Here is a 25,312-nt window from a genome sequence, read left to right on the forward strand (position 1 = left end):
TTTCCTTTAAGGAATCCATGCTGAGTTCTGCCTATCTTGTCATATGCCTCCAGGTACTCCGTAACCTCATCCTTGACAATCGACTCCAACAACTTCCCAACCACCGATGTCAAGCTAACAGGTCTATAATTTCCTTTTTGCTTCCTTGCCCCCTTCTTAAATAGCGGAGTGACATTTGCAATCTTCCAGTCCTCCGGAACCATACCAGAATCTATCGACTTTTGAAAGATCATCGCTAATGCCTCCGCAATCTCCATAGCTACTTCCTTCAGAACATGAGGGTGCATTCCATCTGGTCCAGGAGATTTATCTAACTTTAGACTATTCAGCTTCCTGAGTACATTCTCTGTTCTAATTGTGACTGCGCACACTTCTCTTCCTTGCCACCCTTGAGTGGCCGGTATACTACTAATGTCTTCTTCTGTGAAGACTGATGCAAAATACTCGTTTTCCTTATCTGCCATTACAATTTCTCCAGCATCAGTTCTATCGGTCCTATATCTACCCTCACCTGTCTTTTACTCTTTATATACTTCAAAAAGCTTTTAGTATCCTCTTTGATAATATTTGCTAGCTTCCTTTCAAAGTTCATCTTTTCCCTCTTAATGACCTTCTTAGTTTCCTTTTGTAAGCTTTTAAAAACTTCCCAATCCTCTGTCTTCCCACTAATTTTTGCTTCCTTGTATGCCTTCTCCTTTGCTTTAACTTTGGCTTTGACTTCTCTTGTCAACCACGGTTGCATCCTTTTCCCATTCGAAAATTTCTTCTTTTTTGGAATATACGTGTCTTGTACCTTCCTCACTTCTCACATAAACTCCAGCCACTGCTGCTCTGCCGTCTTACCCGCCAGTGTCCCTTTCCAATCAACTTTGGCCAGTTCCTCTCTCATGCCACTGTAATTTCCTTTACTCCAGTGAAATACCAACACATCAGATTTCGGCTTCTCTTTTTCAAATGTCACAGTGAACTCAATCATGTTATGATCACTGCCTCCTAAGGGTTCCTTCACCTCAATCTCTCTAATCACCTCCGGTTCATTACACAATACCCAATCCAGTACAGCTGATCCCCTAGTGGGCTCAACAACAAGCTGTTCTAAAAAGCCATCTGGCAGACATTCTACAAATTCTCTCTCTTGAGATCCAGTGCCGACCTCATTTTCCCAATCCACTCGCATGTTAAAATCCCCCACAATTATCATAACACTGCCCTTCTGACAAGCCTTTTCTATTTCCAGTTGTAATTTGTAGTCCACATCCCTGCAGCTGTTTGGAGGCCTATAAATAACTGCCATCAGGGTCCTTTTACCCCTGCGATTTCTTAGCTCAACCCATAAAGATTCTGCACCTTCCGATCCTATATCACCTCTTTCTAATGATTTAATATCATTTCTTACCAATGAACTCATGCCTCCCCCTCTGCCTACCTTCCTATCTTTCCGATACACCGTGTATCCTTGAATGTTCAGCTCACAGAGACATGCATCCTTTAGCTACGTCTCAGTGATGGCCACAATATCATACCTGCCAATCTGTAGCTGTACGACAAGATCATCCACCTTATTCCTGATGCTGCATGCATTCAAGTATAAGACCTTAAGACCAGTATTTGGTAATTTTCGCTTTGACTTCACTGTAACTTTATTGCACTGCAACTCATCCCAATGGCTACAAATTTGCCCCATCACCTGCCTGTCTTTCCTGACATCTTTACTGCTCACTATCTTAGATTTATTTCTGTTCTCCCCTTCCTCCGCTCTGTCATTCCGGTTCCCATCCCGCTGCCAAATTAGTTTAAGCCCTCCCTAACAGCTCTATTAAACTTTCCCACCAGGATATTGGTCCCCTTCGGGTTCAAGTGTAACCTGTCCATTTTGAACAGGTCATACTTCCCCCAGAAGAGTTCCCAATTATCCAAGAATCTGAAGCCCTGCCCCCTGCACCAGTCTCTCAGCCACGCATTCATCTGCCTGATCCTACTATTCTTCTAATCCCGAGATTACTACCCTGGAGGTCCTGCTTCTCAGCTTCTTTCCCAACTCCCAGAAATCTCTCTTCAGGACCTCCTCCTTTGTCCTATCTATGTCATTGGTATCAACATGTATCAAGACAACTGGCTGCTCACCCTCCCCCTTCAGAATATTCAGGACCCGATCCGAGACATCCCGTACCCTGGCACCTGGGAGGCAACACACCATGTGGGTATCTCTATCAGGCTCACAGAATCTCTTGTCTGTTCCCCTGACTATGGAATCCCCTACGACTACCGCATTTCTCTTCTCCCTCCTTCTCTCCTGCAGAACAGCACCACGCTGAGTGCCAGAGACCCGGTCACCGTGGGCGTCCCCTGTCAGGTCATCCCCCTCAACAGCATCCAGAACAAGATATTTGTTGCTGAGGGGGACAGCCACAGGTGTGCTCTCCACTATCCCGGTATTTCCCTTCCCCCTCTTGACAGTGACCCAGTTTTCTGACCCTTGTAGCGTAGGGATGACTACCTCCCTGTAGCTCCTGTCTATCACCTCTTCATTTTCCCTAATAAGCTGTAGGTCATCAAGCTGCAGCTCCAGATCCCTAACACGGTCTATGAGGGGCTGCATCTCGGTGCACCTGGCGCAGATATGGCCATCAGGGAGGCTGGAGGTCTCCCAGGATTCCCACATCTGACACCCTGAACAAAGCACTAACCCTGCAGGCATGCTATCTAATTCTACAGGAATGAAACAGGAAAAATAAGTCTGCTGACCCACTTACCTTGCCAAACAGACGAACTTTTTAAACCATTAGCTCGTACCGTTAGCTGTGAGAGCCCTGCTGTTCCTGTCTGTCCGGGGCAATTCGCGAAAGCGGTGGGGGAGGGGGCAGTGAGGAGAAAGAAAAAGGAACATACCTATGCAAAACACCACTCAAAAAATCCCTGAACATTTGCCGCATTTCTGCCGTACATTTTCCTGAGAACATCTGTTCCCAATTAATGCTTCCAAGTCCCTACCTGACAGCCTCATATTTCCCCCTACTCCAATTAAGTGTTTTCCTAACTTGTCTGTTCCTATCCCTCTCCAATGCTATGGTAAAGGAGATAGAATTGTGATCACTATCTCCAAAATGCTTTCCCATTGAGAGACCTGACACCTGACCAGGTTCATTTCCCAATACCAGATCAAGTACAGTCTCTCCTCTTGTAGGCTTCTCTACATATTGTGTCAAAAACCTTCCTGAACACACCTAACAAACTCTACCCTATCTAAACCCCTTTCTCTCAGGAGATACCAACCAATATTTGGGAAATTAAATTCTCCCACCATGACAACCCTGTTATTATTACACCTTTCCAGAATCTGTCTTCCTATCTGCTCCTTGATGTCCCTGTTACTATTGGGTGGTGTGTAAAAACACCCACTCCAAGTAACCATTCCCGCCCCTGAGCTATCCATGTCTCTGTAATGGCCACAACATCATAGCTCTAAGTACTGATCAACGCTCTAAGCTCATCCTCTTTGTTCATGATGCGAGGCGAAATATTTGATTCCTTTCGTTTGATTGGTTTGTGTGTGGTAACCAGCAGCAATGGATATTTACGGCTTTTTGGTGTCACCAGCCCCGGCAGTATTAGTGAAGGCGGAAAAGGGTGATGTATTAGAGATTGCTAGAAAGTTAGACCTTAAAGAGATATCGAAGGTTGCAACTAAGCCAGTACTTCAGAGGAAATTCGTGGAACACTATACAAATTCGGGAGTTTATGATGAAGCAGAGTTAGATAGGTTCCCTGTTAGTAAAGAAGCGATCCAATTACACATGGAACCGGTAGCGTTAGAGAAGCTTAGAGTAGAAGCTGAGTTAAAACAAGAACAATCAGAAGCTGTCTTGAACGAAGTCAGTTAGAAGACAGCAAATAAACAGAGGGAGTTTGAGCTCGTGATAGAGCGGTTAAGGTCTGAGAATCACTCGTCTGGTTCTAGAAAACCATTTGTTGCTAGTCAGGAAGTTAAATTGGCTCCTCCATTTAACGAGGCAGAAGTTGATAAATACTTCCAGTATTTTGAGACCGTTGCTCGGATTTCAGAGTGGCCGAAAGAGAAATAGCCAGTGTTACAAAGTGCAATGAAAGGTAAAGCACAACAAGTTTATACAGCTTGATCTTCTGAACAAGCACTTAATTATGATATTGTGAAGCAGCATATACTGAAAGCATATGAACTGTTTCCGGAAGCTTATAGAGAAAGATTTAGAAATTTGAAGCAATCTATGGACTAAACTTATGTGGAATTTGCTTACGATAAATCTGTGTGTTTTGAGCGATGGGTTATGTCTAAAATGTGAATGGGGAGTATGATACCTTGAAAGAGTTGATTTTAATGGAGGAATTTGAAAGGTGCGTCTCTGTTGACGTAAGGACATACTTGAATGAAAGGGACACTGCTACATTGCAGGAATCTGCTAAATTAGCAGATGAGTATGCTTTAATCCATAAGAGTAAATTTCCTCCGGGTAGAACTTTTAAGAAAAAATTAGCATGAATAATCAGGTTAGACCAGAAATTAAATCGGAAGTTAGTGAGAATGGTAAGAAGGAAGGGAAACAAGTGAAGGAAAGACCTTTTGGTCCTATTTGTAATTATTGCAGGAAACCTGGTCATGTTATAGCTAACTGTTTCCGACTGAAGAAGAAGGAGAAGGAGGCAGTCCCAGATGCCTGTGTGCAACATATTGAAACACCTGTAAATCCACAGGGTTCGAGAAATTCAAATGAAGCTTTGTCAGGGTCTGACCAAGTTAAGAGGGGATATGATCATTTTATAACCAAGGGATTTGTATCCTTGAAAGAGGATTCCACTCCAGTGCCAATAAAAATTCTTAGGGATACTGGAGCTTCTGTCTAACTTATGTGAGGTAAACTATATACGAGGTGTTGGGAGTGCCCTTATGCCTGTACATCTTAATAGAGTAAGTTTAAGGTTTCAGGGTTAGTTTCAGGACCTGTTAAAGTAGGACTACAACCCAGTTTACCCATGAATGATGTTTCTGTATTGTTAGAGAATGACCTAGCAGATGGACAAGTTTTTCTTGAAGTATATTTGACAATTAAGCCCATATCTGATAAACCAAAGATGGATTCTAACATGGATTCCTCCGGTGTTGTAACCTGAGCTATGGCCAAAAAGATTGCTGATGTGGATGGGTCTGCTACCCATGACCGTTCAATTCGGGACTCAAATTTTGATGATTTGTCAGAAACTTTCTTACCTTCATTGTTTGAGCAAGATTCTTGTAGTAAGTCTGACCATGAAGATTTGCCTCTGTCTTGGAAGGACATTATAGCAGAGCAGGACAGACACCCCGAGAATGTCAAATTAAAAGAACAAGCTCTTCCAGATAGTGAAATTGAGAAGGTGCCAGTAGGATATTATTTTAAGAGTGGAGTGTTAATGAGGAAGTGGAGATCACATACAATTCCTGAAAGTGAGGAATGGGTGGTTGCTCACCAGGTAGTAGTTCCTAAAGTTTATAGGAATGAGATTTTAACTTTGGCTCATAGTATGCCCTTATGAGCAAGGTTTGTAAACATTCTTACTGGCCTGGTTTAAGAAAAGATGTGGCGATATTTTGTTGAACTTGTCACGCTTGTCAGGTTGTGGGTAAACCTAATCAAGTTCCAGTGGCTCCACTGCAACCTGTTCCCGCATTTGGTGAACCGTTTTCCAAAATTATTGTAGATTGTGTAGGTCCATTGCCAAAAACTAAATCTGGCCACCAATATTTGCTGACTATCATGTGTACCGCAACTTGGTTTCCAGAGGCAATACCTCTTAGGAATATAACAGCTAAAACTGTAATAAAGGCTTTCATAAAATTATTTTCTTATTTTGGTTTGCTTAAGGAGATCCAATCTGATCAAGGTAGTAACTTTATGTCTGGATTGTTCCACCAGATAGTTTATAAGCTGGGAGCCAAACAGATTACATCGTCTGTGTATCATCCCGAATCACAAGGGGCTGAATCACAAGAGATTCCATTCTACCCTCAAAACCATGATTAGGATGTTTTGTGTTGAAAATGAGAAAGATTGGGATGAGGGCATTCGTTTACTTTTGTTTGCAGTACGGAAGTCAGTGCAGGAATCCTTGGTCCTTTTGAACTTGTGTTTGGGCACAGAGTTCGAGGACCTTTGGCATTATTAAAGGAACAGTGGATTAACAAAGAAGTACATACTAGTTTGCTGGATTATGTTTTAAAATTTAAGGAAAGATTACAAAAAGCTTGTAGCTTAGCAAGGGAAAATTTAAAGTCTGCTCAGGAGAAAATGAAAACTTGGTATGACAAGGAAGCTAGAATGAGGTCATTTAAGCCTGAAGATAAGGTGTTAATTCTTTTCCCGGTGCAAATGAACCCACTGCAAGCTAAATTTCATGGTCCTTATGAGATTATATCTAAAATTAATGATGTAGATTGTGGTAAAAATATCAGTTTGAAGAAGGCCTACGCAGCTTTGTCATATAAATATGATAAAACCATATTATGTGAAACAGTTCATTACTATGACTGTTGTGATCGATAATAATGAGTCTGATCCCTCTGGGAACTTAATGGATGATTCATTTGAAACTTATTATAAACCAAACATTATTTCTGCCAGATTACCAAACTCGACAATTCCAGATAATATTGATGAGAAATTGGCTCATTTACATCCAGAGCAGAGGCGCCAGGTGAAACAGTTAATTTTTAAATATAGAATTTATTTCTAGACTTTCCTAGAAGAACCACAGTAGCTTCACATGATGTAAATGTTGGAGATGCCAAACCCATAAAGCAACGTCCATATTCGGATGACATGGAAAAATGTGCACTTGCTGAACAAGAAATTAAGTATATGTTAGAGAATAATATTTTTAGACCTTCTGCTTTGAATTGGATTCCACCTTGTGTCATGGTATCTAAACCAATTGGTAGTATTCAGTTTTGTACTGATTACAGGAAGGTGAATGCTGTAACTAAAATCAGATGCATATCCAGTCCCTAGGGTAAATGATTGTGTGGAAAAAGTTGGAAAACCAAAGTTCCTTACAAAGATTGATTTGTTAAAAGGGTATTTATGTGTTCCACTGACGGATAGAGGTAGAGAGATTTCTGCATTTGTAACACCATCTAGGTCATATGAATATAATGTTCTACTGTTTGGAATGAAGGATGCACCAGGAACTTTCCAGAGAATGATTAATTCCGTGATTCATGGGTTAAAAGATACAGATGCCTATATTGATGATTTAGTTACAGGAAATGATACTTGGGAAGCACATATTACTGCAATGGAGAAACTATTTGAAAGGCTTTCAAAGGCTAACCTAACTATTAACTTAGCTGAAGGTGAATTTGGTCATGCCACTGTGACCTACCTTGGCTATGTGGAGGTAGTTGGTGCAGGGGGCAGGGTTTTAGATTTTTGGATCATTGGGATCTCTTCTGGGGAAGGTGGGACCTGTACAGATTGGATGGGTTGCACCTGAACTTGAGGGGGAGCAATAACCTTGCAGGTAGGTTTGCTAGCATGGTTTGGGAGGGTTTAAACTAACTTGTAAGGGGGATGGGACCCAGAGCGATAGAGCAGTGAAAGAAGTGCATGGAGTAAAGCCAGATCTAACATATAGAGAGGCTTTGAGGAAAGAGAAGCAGAATAAAGGGTGTAAAGACAGTAAGGTAGAAGGGCTGAAGTGAGTGTATCTCAATGAAAGAAGCATCAGGAACAAAGGTGATGAACTGAGAGCTTGGATACATACATAGAATTATGATGTAGTGACCATCACAGAGACTTGGCTGGCATCAGGGCAGGAATGGATTCTCAATATTCCTGGATTTCAGTGCTTTAAAAGGGATAGAGAGGGCGGAAAAGGGGAGGACCATAAGACCATAAGACAAAGGAGCAGAAGTCGGCCATTTGGCCCATCGAGTCTGCTCCGCCATTTTATCATGAGCTGATCCATTCTCCTATTTAGTCCCACTCCCCTGCCTTCTCACCATAACCTTTGATGCCCTGGCTACTCAGATGCCTATCAATCTCTGCCTTAAATACACCCAATGACTTGGCCTCCACTGCTGCCCATGGCAACAAATTCCATAGATTCACCACCCTCTGACTAAAAAAATTTCTTCGCATTTCTGTTCTGAATGGGCGCCCTTCAATCCTTAAGTCATGCCCTCTCATACTAGACTCCCCCATCATGGGAAACAACTTTGCCACATCCACTCTGTCCATGCCTTTCAACATTCAAAATGTTTCTATGAGGTCTCCCCTCATTCTTCTAAACTCCAAGGAATACGGTCCAAGAGCAGACAAACGTTCCTCATACGTTAACCCTCTCATTCCCGGGATCATTCTAGTGAATCTTCTCTGTACCCTCTCCAACGTCAGCACATCTTTTCTTAAATAAGGAGACCAAAACTGTCCACAGTACTCCAAGTGAGGTCTCACCAGCACCTTATAGAACCTCAACATCACATCCCTGCTCCTATACTCTATTCATCTAGAAATGAATGCCAACATTGCATTCGCCTTCTTCACTACTGACTCAACCTGGAGGTTAACTTTAAGGGTATCCTGTACAAGGACTCCCAAGTCCCGTTGCATTTCAGAACTTGAATTCTTTCCCCATTTAAATAATAGTCTGTCCATTTATTTTTTCTGCCAAAGTGCATAACCATACACTTTCCAACATTGTACTTCATTTGCCACTTCTCTGCCCATTCTTCCAATCTATCCAAGTCTCTCTGCAGACCCTATGTTTCCTCAGCACTACCGGCCCCTCCACCTATTTTCGTATCGTCAGCAAACTTAGCCGCAAAGCCATCTATTCCATAATCCAAATCGTTAATGTACAATGTAAAAAGAAGCGGCCCCAACACGGGCCCCTGTGGAACACCACTGGTAACCGGCAACCAAGCAGAATAGGATCCCTTTATTCCCACTCTCTGTTTCCTGCCAATCAGCACTCTATCCATGTATGTAACTTTCCCGTAATTCCATGGGCTCTTATCTTGTTAAGTAGCCTCCTGTGTGGCACCTTGTCAAAGGCCTTCTGAAAATCCAAATATACAACATCCACTGCATCTCCCTTGTCTATCCTACTGGTAATTCCCTCAAAAAATTGTAATAGGTTTGTCAGGCAGGATTTTCCTTTAAGGAATCCATGCTGAGTTCTGCCTATCTTGTCATATGCCTCCAGGTACTCCGTAACCTCATCCTTGACAATCGACTCCAACAACTTCCCAACCACCGATGTCAAGCTAACAGGTCTATAATTTCCTTTTGGCTTCCTTGCCCCCTTCTTAAATAGTGGAGTGACATTTGCAATCTTCCAGTCCTCCGGAACCATGCCAGGAACTATCGACTTTTGAAAGATCATCGCTAATGCCTCTGCAATCTCCACAGCTACTTCCTTCAGAACACACGGGTGCATTCCATCTGGTCCAGGAGATTTATCTCCCTTTAGACTATTCAGCTTCCTGAGTACTTTCTCTCTCGTAATTGTGACTGCGCACACTTTTCTCCCCTGCCACCCTTGAGTGTCCGGTATACTGCTGATGTCTTCCTCAGTGAAGACTGATGTAAAGTACTCGTTCAGTTCCTCTGCCATCTCCTTATCTCCCATTACAATTTCTCCAGCATCATTTTCTATTGGTCCTATATCTACTCTCACCTGTCTTTTACTCTTTATATACTTGAAAAAGCTTTTATTATCCTCTTTGATATTATTTGCTAGCTTCCTTCCATAGTTAATCTTTTCCCTCTTAATGACCTTCTTGGTGTCCTTTTGTAAGATTTTAAAGACTTCCCAATCCTCTGTCTTCCCACTAATTTTTGCTTCCTTGTATACCCAATCCTTTGCTTTAACTTTGGCTTTGACTTCTCTTGTCAACCACGGTTGCATCCTTTTTCCACTGGAAGATTTCTTTTTTTTTGGAATATACCTGTCTTGCACCTTCCTCATTTCTTGCATAAACTCCAGCCACTGCTGCTCTGCTGTCTTTCCTGCCAGTGTCCCAATCCAGTCAACTTTGGCCAGTTCCTCTCTCATGCCACTGTAATTTCCTTTACTCCACTGAAATACGGACACATCAGATTTCGGCTGATGTGTCATTACAGGAGGGGTGGTATTACTGATCAGGAATACTATTACAGCTACAGAAAGGGTGGGTAATGTAGCAGGATCTTTTTTTGAGTCAGTATGGGTGGAAGTCAGGAACTGGAAGGGAGCAGTTACTCTACTGGGGGTATTCTGTAGGCCCCCTGGTAGCAGCAGAGATACAGAGGAGCAGATTGGGAGGCAGATTTTGGAAAGGTGCAAAAATAACAGGGTTGTTATCATGGGTGACTTTAACTTCTCTAATATTGATTGGCACCTGATTAGTTCCAAGGGTTTCGATGGGGCAGAGTTTGTTAAGTGTGTCCAGGATGGATTCCTGTCACAGTATGTGGATAGGCCGACTAGGGGGAATGCCATACTTGATCTAGTACTTGGTAATGAACCAGGTCAGGTCACAGATCTCTGAATTGGTGAGCATCTGGTAGACAGTGACCACCGCTCCCTGGCCTTTAGCATTATCATAGAAAAGGATAGAATCAGAGAGGACGGGAAAGTTTTTAATTAGGGAAGGGCAAATTATGTGGCTAGAAGGCTAGAACTTGCGGGTGTGAATTGGGATGATGTTTTTGCAGGGAAATGTACTATGGACATGTGGTCCATGTTTAGAGATCTCTTGCAGGATGTTAGGGATAAATTTGTCCTGGTTAGGAAGATAAAGAATGGTAGGGTGAAGGAACCATGGGTGACAAGTGAGGTGGAAAATCTAGTCAGGTGGAAAAAGGCAGCATACATGAGGTTTAGGAAGCAAGGATCAGATGGGTCTATTGAGGAATATAGGGAAGCAAGAAAGGAGCTTAAGAAGGGGCTGAGAAGAGCAAGAAGGGGGCATGAGAAGGCCTTGGTGAGTAGGGTAAAGGAAAACCCCAAGGCATTCTTCAATTATGTGAAGAAAAAAAGGATGACAGGATTGAAGGTAGGACCAATTAGAGATAAAGGTGGGAAGATGTGCCTGGAGGCTGTGGAAGTGAGCGAGGTCCTCAATGAATACTTCTCTTCAGTATTCACCAATGAGAGGGAACTTGATGATGGTGAGGACAATATGAGTGAGGTTGATCTTCTGGAGCATGTTGATATTAAGGGAGAGGAGGTGTTGGAGTTGTTAAAATACATTAGGACGGATAAGTTCCCGGAGCCTGACGGAATATTCCCCAGGCTGCTCCACAAGGTGAGGGAAGAGATTGCTGAGCCTCTGGCTAGGATCTTTATGTCCTTGTTGTCCACGGGAATGGTACCGGAGGATTGGAGGGAGACAAATGTTGTCCCCTTGTTCAAAAAAGGTAGTAGGGATAGTTCGGGTAATTGTAGACCAGTGAGCCTTACGTCTGTGGTGGGAAAGCTGTTGGAAAAAATTCTTAGAGATAGGATCTCTGGGCATTTAGAGAATCATGGTCTGATCAGGGACAGTCAGCACGGCTTTGTGAAGGGCAGATCATGTCTAACGTGCCTGATAGAGTTCTTTGAGGAGGTGACCAGGCATATAGATGAGGGTAATGCAGTGGATGTGATCTATATGGATTTTAGTAAGGCATTTGACAAGGTTCCACATGGTAGGCTTATTCAGAAAGTCAGAAGGCATGGGATCCAGGGAAGTTTGGCCAGGTGGATTCAGAATTGGCTTGCCTGCAGAAGGCAAAGGGTCGTGGTGGAGGGAGTACATTCAGATTGGAGGATTGCGACTAGTGGTGTCCCACAAAGATCTGTTCTGGGACCTCTATTTTTTGTGATTTTTATTAACGACCTGGATGTGGGGGTAGAAGGATGGGTTGGCAAGTTTGCAGATGACACAAAGGTTGGTGGTGTTGTAGATAGTGTAGAGGATTGTTGAAGACTGCAGAGAGACATTGATAGGATGCAGAAGTGGGCTGAGAAGTGGCAGATGGAGTTCAACCCGGAGAAGTGTGAGGTGGTACACTTTGGAAGGACAAACTCCAAGACAGAGTACAAAGTAAATGGCAGGATACTTGGTAGTGTGCAGGAGCAGAGGGATCTGGGGGTACATGTCCACAGATCCCTGAAAGTTGCCTTACAGGTGGATAGGGTAGTTAAGAAAGCTTATGGGGTGTTAGCTTTCATAAGTCGAGGGATAGAGTTTAAGAGTCGCAATGTAATGATGCAGCTCTATAAAATTCTGGTTAGGCCACACTTGGAGTACTGTGTCCAGTTCTGGTCGCCTCACTATAGGAAGGATGTGGAAGCATTGAAAAGGGTACAGAGGAGATTGACCAGAATGCTGCCTGGTTTAGGGAGTATGCATTATGATCAGAGATTAAGGGAGCTAGGGCTTTACTCTTTGGAGAGAAGGAGGATGAGAGGAGACATGATGGAGGTGTACAAAATAATAAGAGGAATAGATAGAGTGGACAGCCAGCACCTCTTCCCTAGGGCACCACTGCTCAATACAAGGGGACATGGCTTTAAGGTAAGGAGTGGGAAGTTCAAGGGAGATATTAGAGGAAGGTTTTTTACTCAGAGAGTGGTTTGTGCGTGGAATGCACTGCCTGAGTCAGTGGTGGAGGCAGATACACTAGTGAAGTTTAAGAGACTACTAGACAGGTAGGTGGAGGAATTTAAGGTGGGGGGTTATATGGGAGGCAGGGTTTGAGGGTTGGCACAAAATTGTGGGCCGAAGGGCCTGTACTGTGTTGTACTATTCTATGTTCTATGTTGTGGGTCAAGGTAGATTAGCTCCTATTCAGGTAAAAGTTCACGCAATTTTACAGGTACCCGCTCCAACTGGTAAAACGACTCTCAGAAGATTCTTGGGAATGGTAGGATATTACAGAAAATTTTGTAAGAATTTTGCTGACATTGCCCTTCCATTAACTAACCTCTTGAAGAAAGGTGAAAAGTTTGTTTGGAGAGTGCTTTGTCAGTGGGCATTTGATAAATTGAAAACTATGCTATGTCATCAACCTGTGCTCAGGTCAACTGACTTTTAAAAACCATTTTCGTTGGCTGTGGATGCCAGTGATGTGGCTGCAGGAACAGTGTTACTCCAAAGGGATGATGGGGATGAGGTTGATCGTCTGGTAGCTTACTTTTCTAAGAAATTTAATGAGCATCAGAGAAATTATTCAACCATCGAAAAATAATTATTATCTCTTGTTTTGGCTTTACAATATTTTGATGTGTATGTTGGTGCAACTCAGAAACCACTCATAGTTTACACCAATCGTAATCCATTAGTATTTTTGAGTAGGATGAAAAACAGTAATAGAAGGTTACTGAATTGGAGTTTGATGTTACAGGAGTATAATATTTTGATAACTCATGTTAAAGGCAAAGATAATGTGATTGTCAACTGCCTGCCCCGATGCTGAATTTACAATGTTTTTATTTGAGTGGAATTTTAATATTTTTAACACTCTGACTGTATATTAGTTGAAAGGTGCTGTATGATAATTCTATGTATATTGTGTATGTTGTAGATTTTATACATTTGTATATTTTTTTTGTAAATAGTTGCTAAAACGTTGCTCATGATAGACCAAAATTTTCCCTTTCTGGGGGAGGGGTGGGTGTTACATGCCCACGGTTTGATCATGGGACAGTGGGATGATGTAATGGTCTTGTGAGTGGGATGTGGGTGGAAGTTAGGAACAGGAAGGGGTCAATAACTCTACTGGGTATCTTTATAGATGGGCCAATAGTAACAGGGACATTGAGGAGCAGATAGGGAGACAGATTCTGGAAAGGTGTAATAATAACAGGGTTGTTGTGGTGGGAGACTTTAATTTCCCAAATATTGGCTGGCATCTCCCTAGAGCGAGCGGTTTAGATGCGGTGGAGTTTGTTAGGTGTGTTTCCTGACACAATATGTAGATAAACCTACAAGAGAAGAGGCTGTCCTTGATCTCATATTAGGAAATGACCCTGGTCAGGCGTCAGATCTCTCAGTGGGTGAACATCTTGGAGATAGTGATCACAACTCTATCTCCTTTACCGTAGCATTGGAGAGTGATAGGAACAGACAAGTTAAGAAAGCGTTTAATTGGAGTGAAGGGAAATATAGACTTCCAGGCAGGAACTTCGAATCATAAATTGGAAAAAGATTTCCGGGGAAATGCACGGAAGAAATGGAGGCAAACGTTCAGGGGATATTTGCGTGGAGTTTTGTATGGTACGTTCCAATGAGACAGGGAAAGGATGGTAAGGTACAGGAACCGTGGTGTACAAAGGCTGTTCAAGATATAGTCAAGAAGAAAAGAAGAGCTTACAAAGGTTCAAAAAGTTTGGTAATGATAGAGAGCTAGAAGATTATAAGGCTGGCAAGTAGGAGCTCAAGAAGAAATTAAAAGAGCCAGAAGGGGCCATGAGAAGGCCTTAGCTGATAGGATTAAGGAAAATCCCAAGGCATTCTACAAGTATGTGAAGACCAAGAAGATAAGACGTGAGACAATAGGACCAATCAAGTGTGACAGTGGAAAAGTGTGTATGGAACCGGAGGAGATAGCAGAGGTACCTAATGAGTGCTTTGCTTCAGTATGCACTACGGAAATGGATCTTGGCAATTGCAGGGATTCGTTACAGTGGACTGAAAATCTTGAGCATGTAGATATTAAGAAAGAGAATGTGCTGGAGCTTTTGGAAAGCATCAAGTTGGATAAGTCACCGGGACTAGATGAGATGTACCCCAGGCTACTGTGGGAGGTGAGGGAGGAGATTGCTGAGCCTCTGGCGATGATCTTTGCATAATTCCGGAGGATTGGAGGGTTGAATGTAGTTGTTCCATTATTTTAGAAAAGGAGTAGAGATAGACCAAGAAATTATAGACCAGTGAGCCTGACTTCAGTGGTTGGTAAGTTGATGGAGAAGATCCTGACAGGCAGGATTTATAAACATTTAGAGAGGCAAAATATGATTAGGAATGGTCAGCACAGTTTTGACAAAGGCAGGTTGTGTCTTACGAGCCTGATTGAATTTTTTGAGGATGTGTCTAAACACATTGATGAAGGTAGAGCAGAAGATGTAGTGTATATGGATTTCAGCAAGGCACTTGATAAGGTACCCCATGCAAGGCTTATTGAGAAAGTAAGGAGGCATAGGATCCAAGGGGACATTGCTTTGTGGATCCAGAACTGGCTTGCCCACAGAAGGCAAAGTGTGGGTGTAGACAGGTTGTATTCTGCATGGAGGTTTGTGTCCAGCGGTGTGACTCAGGGATCTGTTCTGGGACCCCCTATTTTTCGTGATTTTTATAAATAACCTGGATGAGGAAGTGGAGGGGTGGGTTAGTAAATTTGCTGATGACACAAAGGCTAGGGGTGTTATGGATAGTGTGGAGGGGTGTCATATGTTACAGTGAAACATTGATAGGATGCCAAAATGGGCTGAGAAGTGGCAGGTGGAGATCAACCCAGATAAATGTGAGGTGGTTCATTTTGGTAGGTCAAATATGATGACAGAATATAGTATTAATGGTAAGACTCTTGGCATTGTGGAGGATCAGGGGAATCTTGGTGTCCGGGTCCATAGGACACTCAAGGCTGCTGTGCAGGTTGACTCTGTGGTTAAGAAGGCACACAGTGCATTGGCCTTCATCAATTGTGGGATTGAATTTAGGAGCTGAGAGGTAATGTTGCAGCTATATAGGACCCTGGTCCAACCCTACTTGGAGTACTGTGCTCAGTTCTGGTCACCTCACTACAGGAAGGATGTGGAAACCATAGAAAGGGTGCAGAGGAGATTTAGAAGGATGTTGCCTTGATTAGCGAACATGCCTTATGAGAATAGGTTGAGTGAACTCAGCCTCTCTTCCTTGGAGCTACAGAGGATGTGAGGTGACCTGATAGAGGTGTACAAAATGATTAGAGACATTGATCATGTGGCTTTTTCCCAGGGCCGAAATGGCTTGCACGAGAGGGCAGAGTTTTAAGGTGCTTGGTAGTAGGTACAGAGGAGATATCAGGGGTAATTTTTTTTTTACCCAGGGAGTGGGCTGCCGGCGACGGTGGTGGAGGCCAATACGATAGGGTCTTTTAAGAGACTCCTGGACAGGTATATGGAGCTCCGAAAAATAGAGGGCTATGTGTAATCCCAGGTAATTTCTTAGGTAAGAATATGTATTGTGCTGTGGGATTTCTATGTTCCTAAATCTGAATTACTGCCTCCTGCTCCAATCCCTCAGGCACACATTTATTATCCACCTCACTCTATTCCTATACTCATTGTCGCGTGGCACAGGCAATAATCCCAAGATTACTACATTTGAGGTCCTGCTTCTCAACTTCTTTCCTAACTCTCTGTGGTTTGTTTTCAGGACCTCATCGCTTTTCCTACCTATGTTGTTGGTACTAGTATGTACTACGACCTCTGGCTGTTCACCTTCTCACTTCAGCATATCGTGGATGCAATCAGAAGCATCCCGGAACCTGGCCCCTGGCAAGCAAACTACCATCCGTGTTTCTTTCCTGCATCCACAGAATCCCCTGTCTGACCCCCTCCCCCCAACTATTGAGTCCCCTATCACTCTTGCCATCCTTTTCCTTTCCCTACCCTTCTGAGCCTCAGGGCCAGAATCTGTGCCAGAGGTGTGGCCACTGTTAACATAGAAACATAGAAACATAGAAAATAGGTGCAGGAGTAGGCCATTCGGCCCTTCGAGCCTGCACCACCATTCAGTATGATCATGGCTGATCATCCAACTCAGAACCCTGTACCAGCCTTCCCTCCATACCCCCTGATCCCTTTAGCCACAAGGGCCATATCTAACTCCCTCTTAAATATAGCCAATGAACTGGCCTCAACTGTTTCCTGTGGCAGAGAATTCCACAGATTCACCACCCTCTGTGTGAAGAAGTTTTTCCTAATCACAGTCATAAAAGGCTTCCCCTTTATCCTCAAACTGTGACCCCTCGTTCTGGACTTCCCCAACATCGGGAACAATCTTCCTGCATCTAGCCTGTCCAATCCCTTTAGGATTTTATACGTTTCAATCAGATCCCCCTTCAATCTTCTAAATTCCAACGAGTATAAGCCTAGTTCATCCAGTCTTTCATCATATGAAAGTCCTGCCATCCCAGGAATCAATCTGGTGAACCTTCTTTGTACTCCCTCTATGGCAAGGATGTCTTTCCTCAGATTAGGGGACCAAAACTGCACACAATACTCCAGGTGTGGTCTTACCAAGGCCTTGTACAACTGCAGTAGTGCCTCCCTGCTCCTGTACTCGAATCCCCTTGCTATAAATGCCAGCATACCATTCGCCCTTTTCACCGCCTGTTGTACCTGCATGCCCACTTTCAATGACTGGTGTATAATGACACCCAGGTCTCGTTGCACCTCCCCTTTTCCTAATTGGCCACCATTCAGATAATAATGTTTTCCTGTTTTTGCCACCAAAGTGGATAACTTCACACTTATCCACATTAAATTGCATCTGCCATGATGCTTCCCCCAAGTAGGTTGTCCCCGACAACAGTACTCAAACAGGAGTACTTCTTGTTACGGGGACAGCCACAGGGGTACTCTCTAGCATCTGATTCTTGTTCTTCCCTCTCCTGACTGTTACCCACTTATATGTCTCCCAAGGCCCCAGTGTGTCTACCTGCCTGTAGCTCCTCTCTATCACCTCCTCACTCTCCCTGATCTGACGAAGGTAATCGAGCTGCAGCTCCATTTCCCTAACCCAGTCCCTAAGGAGATGCAGCTCAATGCACCTGGTGCAGATGTAGCCATCCGGGAGGTTGGGAGTCTCCCGGACATCCCACATCTGACACCTAGTACAGAACACTGGCCTCACAGACATACCTCCTAATCCTATTCTTTCCAAGTAGCTTACCTCGCCTCGACCCGTTATCGCCGAAGCCCCATTGAACCAAAGATGTCCTACTCTGAAATCCTCTACCCCTTTGTCCACTCTATAAAGCTGTCCTCATTCTAAACTCCTCCCGCTGGTTTAACTCACTGACATTCACACGCCTGCGCAGTTGTGTCTCAATCAGACCGCCGAAGAAAAAATGATCTCCTTTTAAACTCTTCCCGCCGGTCTAACTTGCTGACGTCCATGCAACTGTACAGTCGTGCCTCAACTATTTCTTCAAAGATTTCCAACAGATTTGTCAGGCATGACTTTTCCTTCAGGAAAACACGCTGATCAGCCTATTTTATCATGTGCCTCCAAGTACCCTGAATCCATATCCTTAACAATTGACTCCAACATCTTCCCTAGCATAGAAGTCAAACTAACTAGTGTATAATTTCTTATTTTCTGCCTTTCTCCCTTCTTGAAGAGTGGAGTGACATTTGCAATTTTCCAGTCCTCTGGAACCATGCCAGACTCAATTAATTCTTGAAAGATCATTACTAATGCCTCCACAATCGTTTAAGCCACGTCTTTCAGAGTCCAGGTATTTAATCTATCTTCAGGCTTTTCAGTTTCCCAAGCACCTTCACCCTCGTAATGGCAACTCCACATACTTCTGGCACCTGACACTCTCGAACTTGTGGTATACTGCTAGTGTTTTGCACAATGAACACTGATGCAATATACTTATTCAGTTCATGCACCGTTTCCTTGTCCTCCATTACTACTTCTCCAGCATCATTTTCCAGCATTCCAATATCTACTCTAGCTTCTCCTTTACTCTTTTTACATCAGAAGAAACTTTTGGTATCCTTTTTAATATTATTGGCTAGCTTACCTTCATATTCCATCATTTCTCTCTTAATGATTTTTTTAGTTGTCTTCTCTTGGTTTTTAAAAGGTTCCCAATCCCCCGCTTCCCACTAATTTTTTTCTCTTATAAGGCCTCTCTTTGGCTTTGACTTCCTTTACCAGCCACAATTGCATCATCCTGTCTTTAGAATACTTTACATTGAAATTTGAGAAGGGAAAAATAAAACCTAATGTGTCGGTATTTCATTGGAATCAAGGGAATTACAATGGCATGAGAAGGGAACTGGCTGAAGTTGACTGGAAATGGACATTTGCTGGAAAGACAGCAAAGCAGCAATGGCTGGAGTTTCTGCAAAAATGAAGGAAATACAAGACAGATATATTCCAAATAAGAAGAAATTTTCAAAGGGAAGTAGGACACGACCGTGGCTGACAAGTGAAGTCAGAGCCAAATTAAAAGCAAAAGAGAGGGCATACAAGGAAGCCAGAGCTAGTGGGAAGATAGAGGATTGGGGAGCTTTTAAAAACTTGCAGAAGGAAACTGAGAAGATCATTCGGAAGGAAAAAGATGAATAATGAGAGGAAGCTGGTGACTAATATCAAAGAAGACACTAAAAGCTTTTTTAAGTATATAAGGGGTAAAAGAGAGTCGAGGGTAGATATTGAACAAAAAGAATATGACGCTGGAGATATTGTAATGAGAGATACAGAGATGGCAGAGGAACTGAATGCATATTTTCTATTACTCTTCACAGTGGAAGACATCTGCATTCTATTGGACATTCAAGAGTGTCAGGGAAGTGAAGTTTGGGCAGTGAAAATTACTACTGAGAAGGTGCTCAGGAAGCTTAGTGGTCTGAGAGTGGATGGAATTCAACCTCAGGTTCTGTCATGGTCTAGTCCGTGAAGTCCGCATTCCAGTTCACGGTCCGGTCCATCGATCCTTATTCCAGGTTTTCCAGTTTTCTCTTGTCCTGTGTGTGCCTTCATTGAGGCACATGATTCTCATCTTGGGCTGGCTACATAAAAAGCTCCTGGGTCCCATTTCAGTTGCTGGACTGTTCCCTTCCCTTCCCTACACCTTCTGCCTGAAGCCTTGCCTGCAGCCTCTGCCTTAAGACTTACCTGCAACCTCTCCTGCGTCCTCACCTGTATCGCTGTCAAGTTCCACCGCTGGAGCAAGACCGGAGCCTTGCTGTGTCTAGATAAGGAACAGCCTTTTGTTGTTTGGGTCCTTGCCTTTGTTAGGTAGGTCCAGCCATTTGCCGCTACCTTGTGTTGCGAACCCTCTCTTTGTGCCCTCACCTCCGCTGGGTAAGTCCTGCCGTTTGCCACTACTTTGAATAGAGATCTGTCTCTCAGTGTTCTGTGTATGAGTCCCGGCCCTACGTCCTGCTCCCTAGGAGAGGTCCTGACTCTGTGTAGGGCCCCTGCCCCAAGTCCTGTTCCCAAGGAGGGGTACCGGCTCTATGTTTCATGTTCCTGTTCTCCCTCGACCAAGGCTCTGCGTTCCTGTCTCCCTTGATCAAGTCAAGGCTTCGTGTTCTCGTCCTGTCCATGTGCCTCGCCCAGCCCAGGAGAACCTCGCCCAGCCCTGTGTTGGGGTTCCCTCATCCTGTCCAGGAGTTTCTCGTCCTGTCCAAGCCACATCCAAGAACCTTGTGCTGTCCAAGTCAAGGCTTTGTGTTCTCGTCCTGTCCATGTGCCTCGTCCTGTTCAGGAGTTCCACATCCTGTTCTTGCCAATATCCTAGTCCCGAGTCCTAGCCTAGACCCTGGTTCTGGTTTCGAGTCAAGACTCAGGGTCCAAGTCCCAACCAAGACCCAGGTTCCGTGTCACTAGTCCAGGCTCCTTGTTCCTGGTTCCTTGTCCAGGTTCCGTGTTCCTTGTCTATGTCCTAGCCCAGTCCCTGCATCCTAGTCTCATCCAGGGCTTGTGTCAATGTCCAGCGTCCTTTCTTCCCCACTTCCCTTGCTTGCTTGACACACCTAGTCCTGTTCCTAGTACTTCAGTGTCTGTGTCTTGCATTTGGGTCCGCTCCCAGCGCCCCACTTATGACAGGTTCTGAAGGAAGTCGCTGGAGAGATTACGGGCCCTGCTTATGCAGCACTTCTGATGAATATCTCGGATGGGTGGAAGAGAGACCCCAATTATCCTCTTAGCAGTACTCGCAATCCTTTTGTCTTCCGGTCAGATGTCTTACAATTCCCATATCAGATGGTGATGAAGGACATTCTCAGTAGGGCTCTTGTAAAAATTGGTTAGAATGGAGAGCTTCACTCACCTCAATCCTCTCAGGCAGTGTAGGTGCTGCCGTCCTTTCTTGGCTAAAAAGGTGGTGTTGAGGGCCCAGTTGAGATCATCCATTATGAGCACTCCCAGTAACATAGTGCTCCTAACTGCCTCCATGTAGGGCCCTCTTATGTGGAGTGAGGAGTGGTCAGCCTGCATCTTCCTAAAGCCCACAATAATCTCATTAATCTTGTCCGTGTTGAGACTTGAGTTGTGCTCACACTATTCTATCATCCGCTCTACCTACTCTCTGTACAGCGTCTCCTTGTTGATGTTGGTGAGGCAACCACTGCTGTGTCAACAGCGAACTTGATTTGGTTTAAACTGGATCTAGTAGTACAGTCATGCATCAGCAGCGTGAATAGTGGAGGACTGACCACACAGTCCTGGAGTCACCAGTGTGATGGAGCTAGAGAAGGTGCTACCAATATGGACTGACTGTGGTCCTTCTGTCAAGAACTCCAAGATCCAATTACAGAGAGAGGTGTTGGGACTGTTTACTCACCAGCTTCTGAGAAATGATCGCATTAAATGCCGAGTTGGGCAATAATCAGCATCCTGTCATATGAGGCACCATTTTCCAGGTTGCACAGGATGGGTTGGAGGGCAGACTCTACGGCATTATAATTGGACCTATTGAGTAATAAGTGAACTGAACAGGTAGATGCTTAAATCCTATGGTGTTACAGGAAAGATACTGGCATGGAGAGTGGAATGGCGAACAGTGTCATGGTCCGGTCCGTGAAGTCTGGTTCACAGTCCGGTCCATGGACTCCGGGTCTTCTGGCTGTCCCTTGTTACAGTTGGGCTTAATCATGTGCACCTGATGCTCGTCTTGGGGCTGGGAATATAAGTGGCCCTGGGCTCAAGTGTAAGTGATGTTTCGTCTCGTTGGTACCCGGTCCTCACCTCCGTGGGGTAATTCAGGCCATCTTTGCCATTACCCTGCGGTTAGATCTGTCTCTTCCTGTCTTTGCCTCTGTTGGGTAAGCCAGGCCATCTTTGCCATTACCCTGAGGCTGGACCATCCACTTCCCTTCCTCTTCATTCTGAAGCCTTGCCCATAACCTGTGTCTGAAGCCTTGCCTGTAATCTTGTCAAGTTCTACCACCGGAGCGAGACCGGAGCCTTGCTGTATCAAGATAAGGAACTGTCTATCGTTGAATTGGAACTATCTCTGTGTCTATGCCTTCACTAAGTAGGTCAGGCCGTTTGCCGCTACCTAGTGTTAGTAACTGTCTCGTCGTGTTCAGCATTCTGTGTAGAGCCCCAGCCCCAAGTCCTGTTACCAAGGAGGGGTCCCGGCTCTGTGTTCCATGTCCCTGTGTTCCTGTCACTCAAGTCCAAGGCTCCGTGTTCCCATGCTCCAGACCAAGGCTCTGTGTACTGCGTTCCTGCCGTCCCAAGTCCAAGGTTCCGAGGTTCCTGTCGTCCCAAGTCCAAGGCTCGGCTGTTCCTGAATACAAAGTCAAGGCTTCGTGTTCTCGTCCTATCATAGAACATAGAATAGCACAACACAGTACAGGCCCTTTGGCCCACAATGTTGTGCCATCCCTCAAACCCTGCCTCCTATATAACCTCCCACCTTAAATTCCTCCATATACCTGTCTAGTAGTCTCTTAAACTTCACTAGTGAATCTGCCTCCACCACTGACTCAGGCAGTGCATTCCACGCACCAGCCACTCTCTGAGTAAAAAACCTTCCTCTAATATCCCCCTTGAACTTCCCACCCCTTACCTTAAAGCCATGTCCTCTTGTATTGAGCAGTGGTGCCCTGGGGAAGAGGCGCTGGCTATCCACTCTATCTGTTCCTCTTATTATCTTGTACACCTTTGTCATGTCTCCTCTCATCCTCCTCCTCTCCAAAAAGTAAAGCCCTAGCTCCCTTAATCTCTGATCATAATGCATACTCTCTAAACCAAGCTACATTCTGATCAATCTCCTCTGTACCCTTTTCAATGCTTCCACACCCTTCCTATGGTGAGGCGACCAGAACTGGACACAGTACTCCAAGTGTGGCCTAACCAGAATTTTATAGAACTGCATCATTACATCGCGACTCTTAAACTCTATCCCTCGACTTCTGAAAGCTAACACCCCATAAGCTTTCTTGGCTACCCTATCCACCTGTGAGGCAACTTTCAGGGATCTGTGGACATGTAACCCCAGATCCCTCTGCTCCTGCACACTACCAAGTATCCTGCCATTTACTTTGTACTCTGCCTTGGAGTTTGTCCTTCCAAAGTATACCACCTCACACTTCTCTGGGTTGAACTCCATCTGCCACTTCTCAGCCCACTTCTGCATTCTATCAATGTCTCTCTGCACTCTTTGACAATCCTCTACACTATCTACAACACCACCAACCTTTGTGTCATCTGCAAACTTGCCAACCCACCCTTCTACCCCCACATCCAGGTCAATAATAAAAATCACAAAAAGTAGAGGTCCCAGAATAGATCCTTGTGGGACACCACTAGTCACAATCCTCCAGTCTGAATGTACTGCCTCCATCACAACCCTCTGCCATCTGCAGGCAAGCCAATTCTGAATCCACCTGGCCAAACTTCCCTGGATCCCATGCCTTCTGACTTTCTGAATAAGCCTACCATGTGGAACCTTGTCAAATGCCTTACTAAAATCCATATAGATCACATCCACTGCACTGCCCTCATCTATATGCCTGGTCACCTCCTCAAAGAACTCTATCAGGCACGTTAGACATGATCTGCCCTTCACAAAGCCATGCTGACTGTTCCTGATCAGACCATGATTCTCTAAATGCCCAGAGATCCTATCTCTAAGAATCCTTTCCAACAGCTTTCCCACCACAGATGTAAGGCTCACTGGTCTATAATTACCTGGACTATCCCTACTATCTTTTTTGAACAAGAGGACAATATTCGCTTCCCTCCAGTCCTCCGGTACCATTCATGTGGACAACGAGGACATAAAGATCCTAGCCAGAGGCTCAGTAATCTCTTTCCTCGCCTCGTAGAGCAGCCTGGGGAATATTGCGTCAGGTCCCGGGGACAGATCAGTCCTAATGTATTTTAACAACTCCAACACCTCCTCTCCCTTAATATCAACATGCTCCAGAACATCAACCTCACTCATATTGTCCTCACCATCATCAAGTTCCCTCCTATTGGTGAATACTGAAGAGAAATATTCATTGAGGACCTCGCTCACTTCCATAGCCTCCAGGCACATCTTCCCACCTTTATCTCTAATCAGTCCTACCTTCAATCCTGTCATTCTTTTTTTCTTCATATAATTGAAGAATCCCTTGGGGTTTTCCTTTACCCTACTCACCAAGGCCTTCTCATGCCCCCTTCTTGCTCTTCTCAGCTCCTTCTTAAGATCCTTTATTGCTTCCTTATATTCCTCAATAGACCCATCTGATCCTTGCTTCCTAAACCTCATGTATGCTGCCTTCTTCCACCTGACTAGATTTTCCACCTCACTTGTCACCCATAGTTCCTTCACCCTACTATTCTTTATCTTCCTCACCAGGACAAATTTATCCCTAACATCTTGCAAGAGATCTCTAAACATCGACCACATGTTCATAGTACATTTCCCTGCAGAAACATCATCCCAATTCACACCCGCAAGTTCTAGCCTTATAGCCTCATAATTTGCCCTTACCCAATTAAAAGTTTTCCTGTCCTTTCTGATTCTATCCTTTTCCATGATAATGCTAAAAGCCAGGGAGCAGTGGTCACTGCCCCCCAGATTCTCACCCACTGAGAGATCTGTGACCTGACCGGTTCATTACCTAGTACTAGATCTAGTATGGCATTCCCCCTAGTCGGCCTGTCCACATACTGTGACAGGAATCCATCCTGGACACACTTAACAAACTCTGCCCCATCTAAACCCTTGGAACTAATCAGGTGCCAATCAATATTAGGGAAGTTAAAGTCACCCATGATAACAACCCTGTTATTTTTGCACCTTTCCAAACTCTGCCTCCCAATCCACTCCTCTATATCTCTGCTGCTACCAGGGGGCCTATAGAATACCCCCAATAGAGTACATGCTCCCTTCCTGTTCCTGACTTCCAAGCATACTGACTCAAAAGAGGATCCTTCTACATTACCCACCCTTTCTGTAGCTGTAATAGTATCCCTGAGCAGTAATGCCACTGTCCTCCCCTTTTCCACCCTCTCTGTCCCTTTTTAAGCACTCAAATCTAGGAATATTGAGAATCCATTCCTGTCCTGGTGCCAGCCAAGTCTCTGCGATGGCCACTACATCAT

The sequence above is a fragment of the Mobula birostris genome, chromosome 15 (genome assembly GCF_030028105.1).
Source record: "Mobula birostris isolate sMobBir1 chromosome 15, sMobBir1.hap1, whole genome shotgun sequence".
NCBI lineage: Eukaryota > Metazoa > Chordata > Chondrichthyes > Myliobatiformes > Myliobatidae > Mobula > Mobula birostris.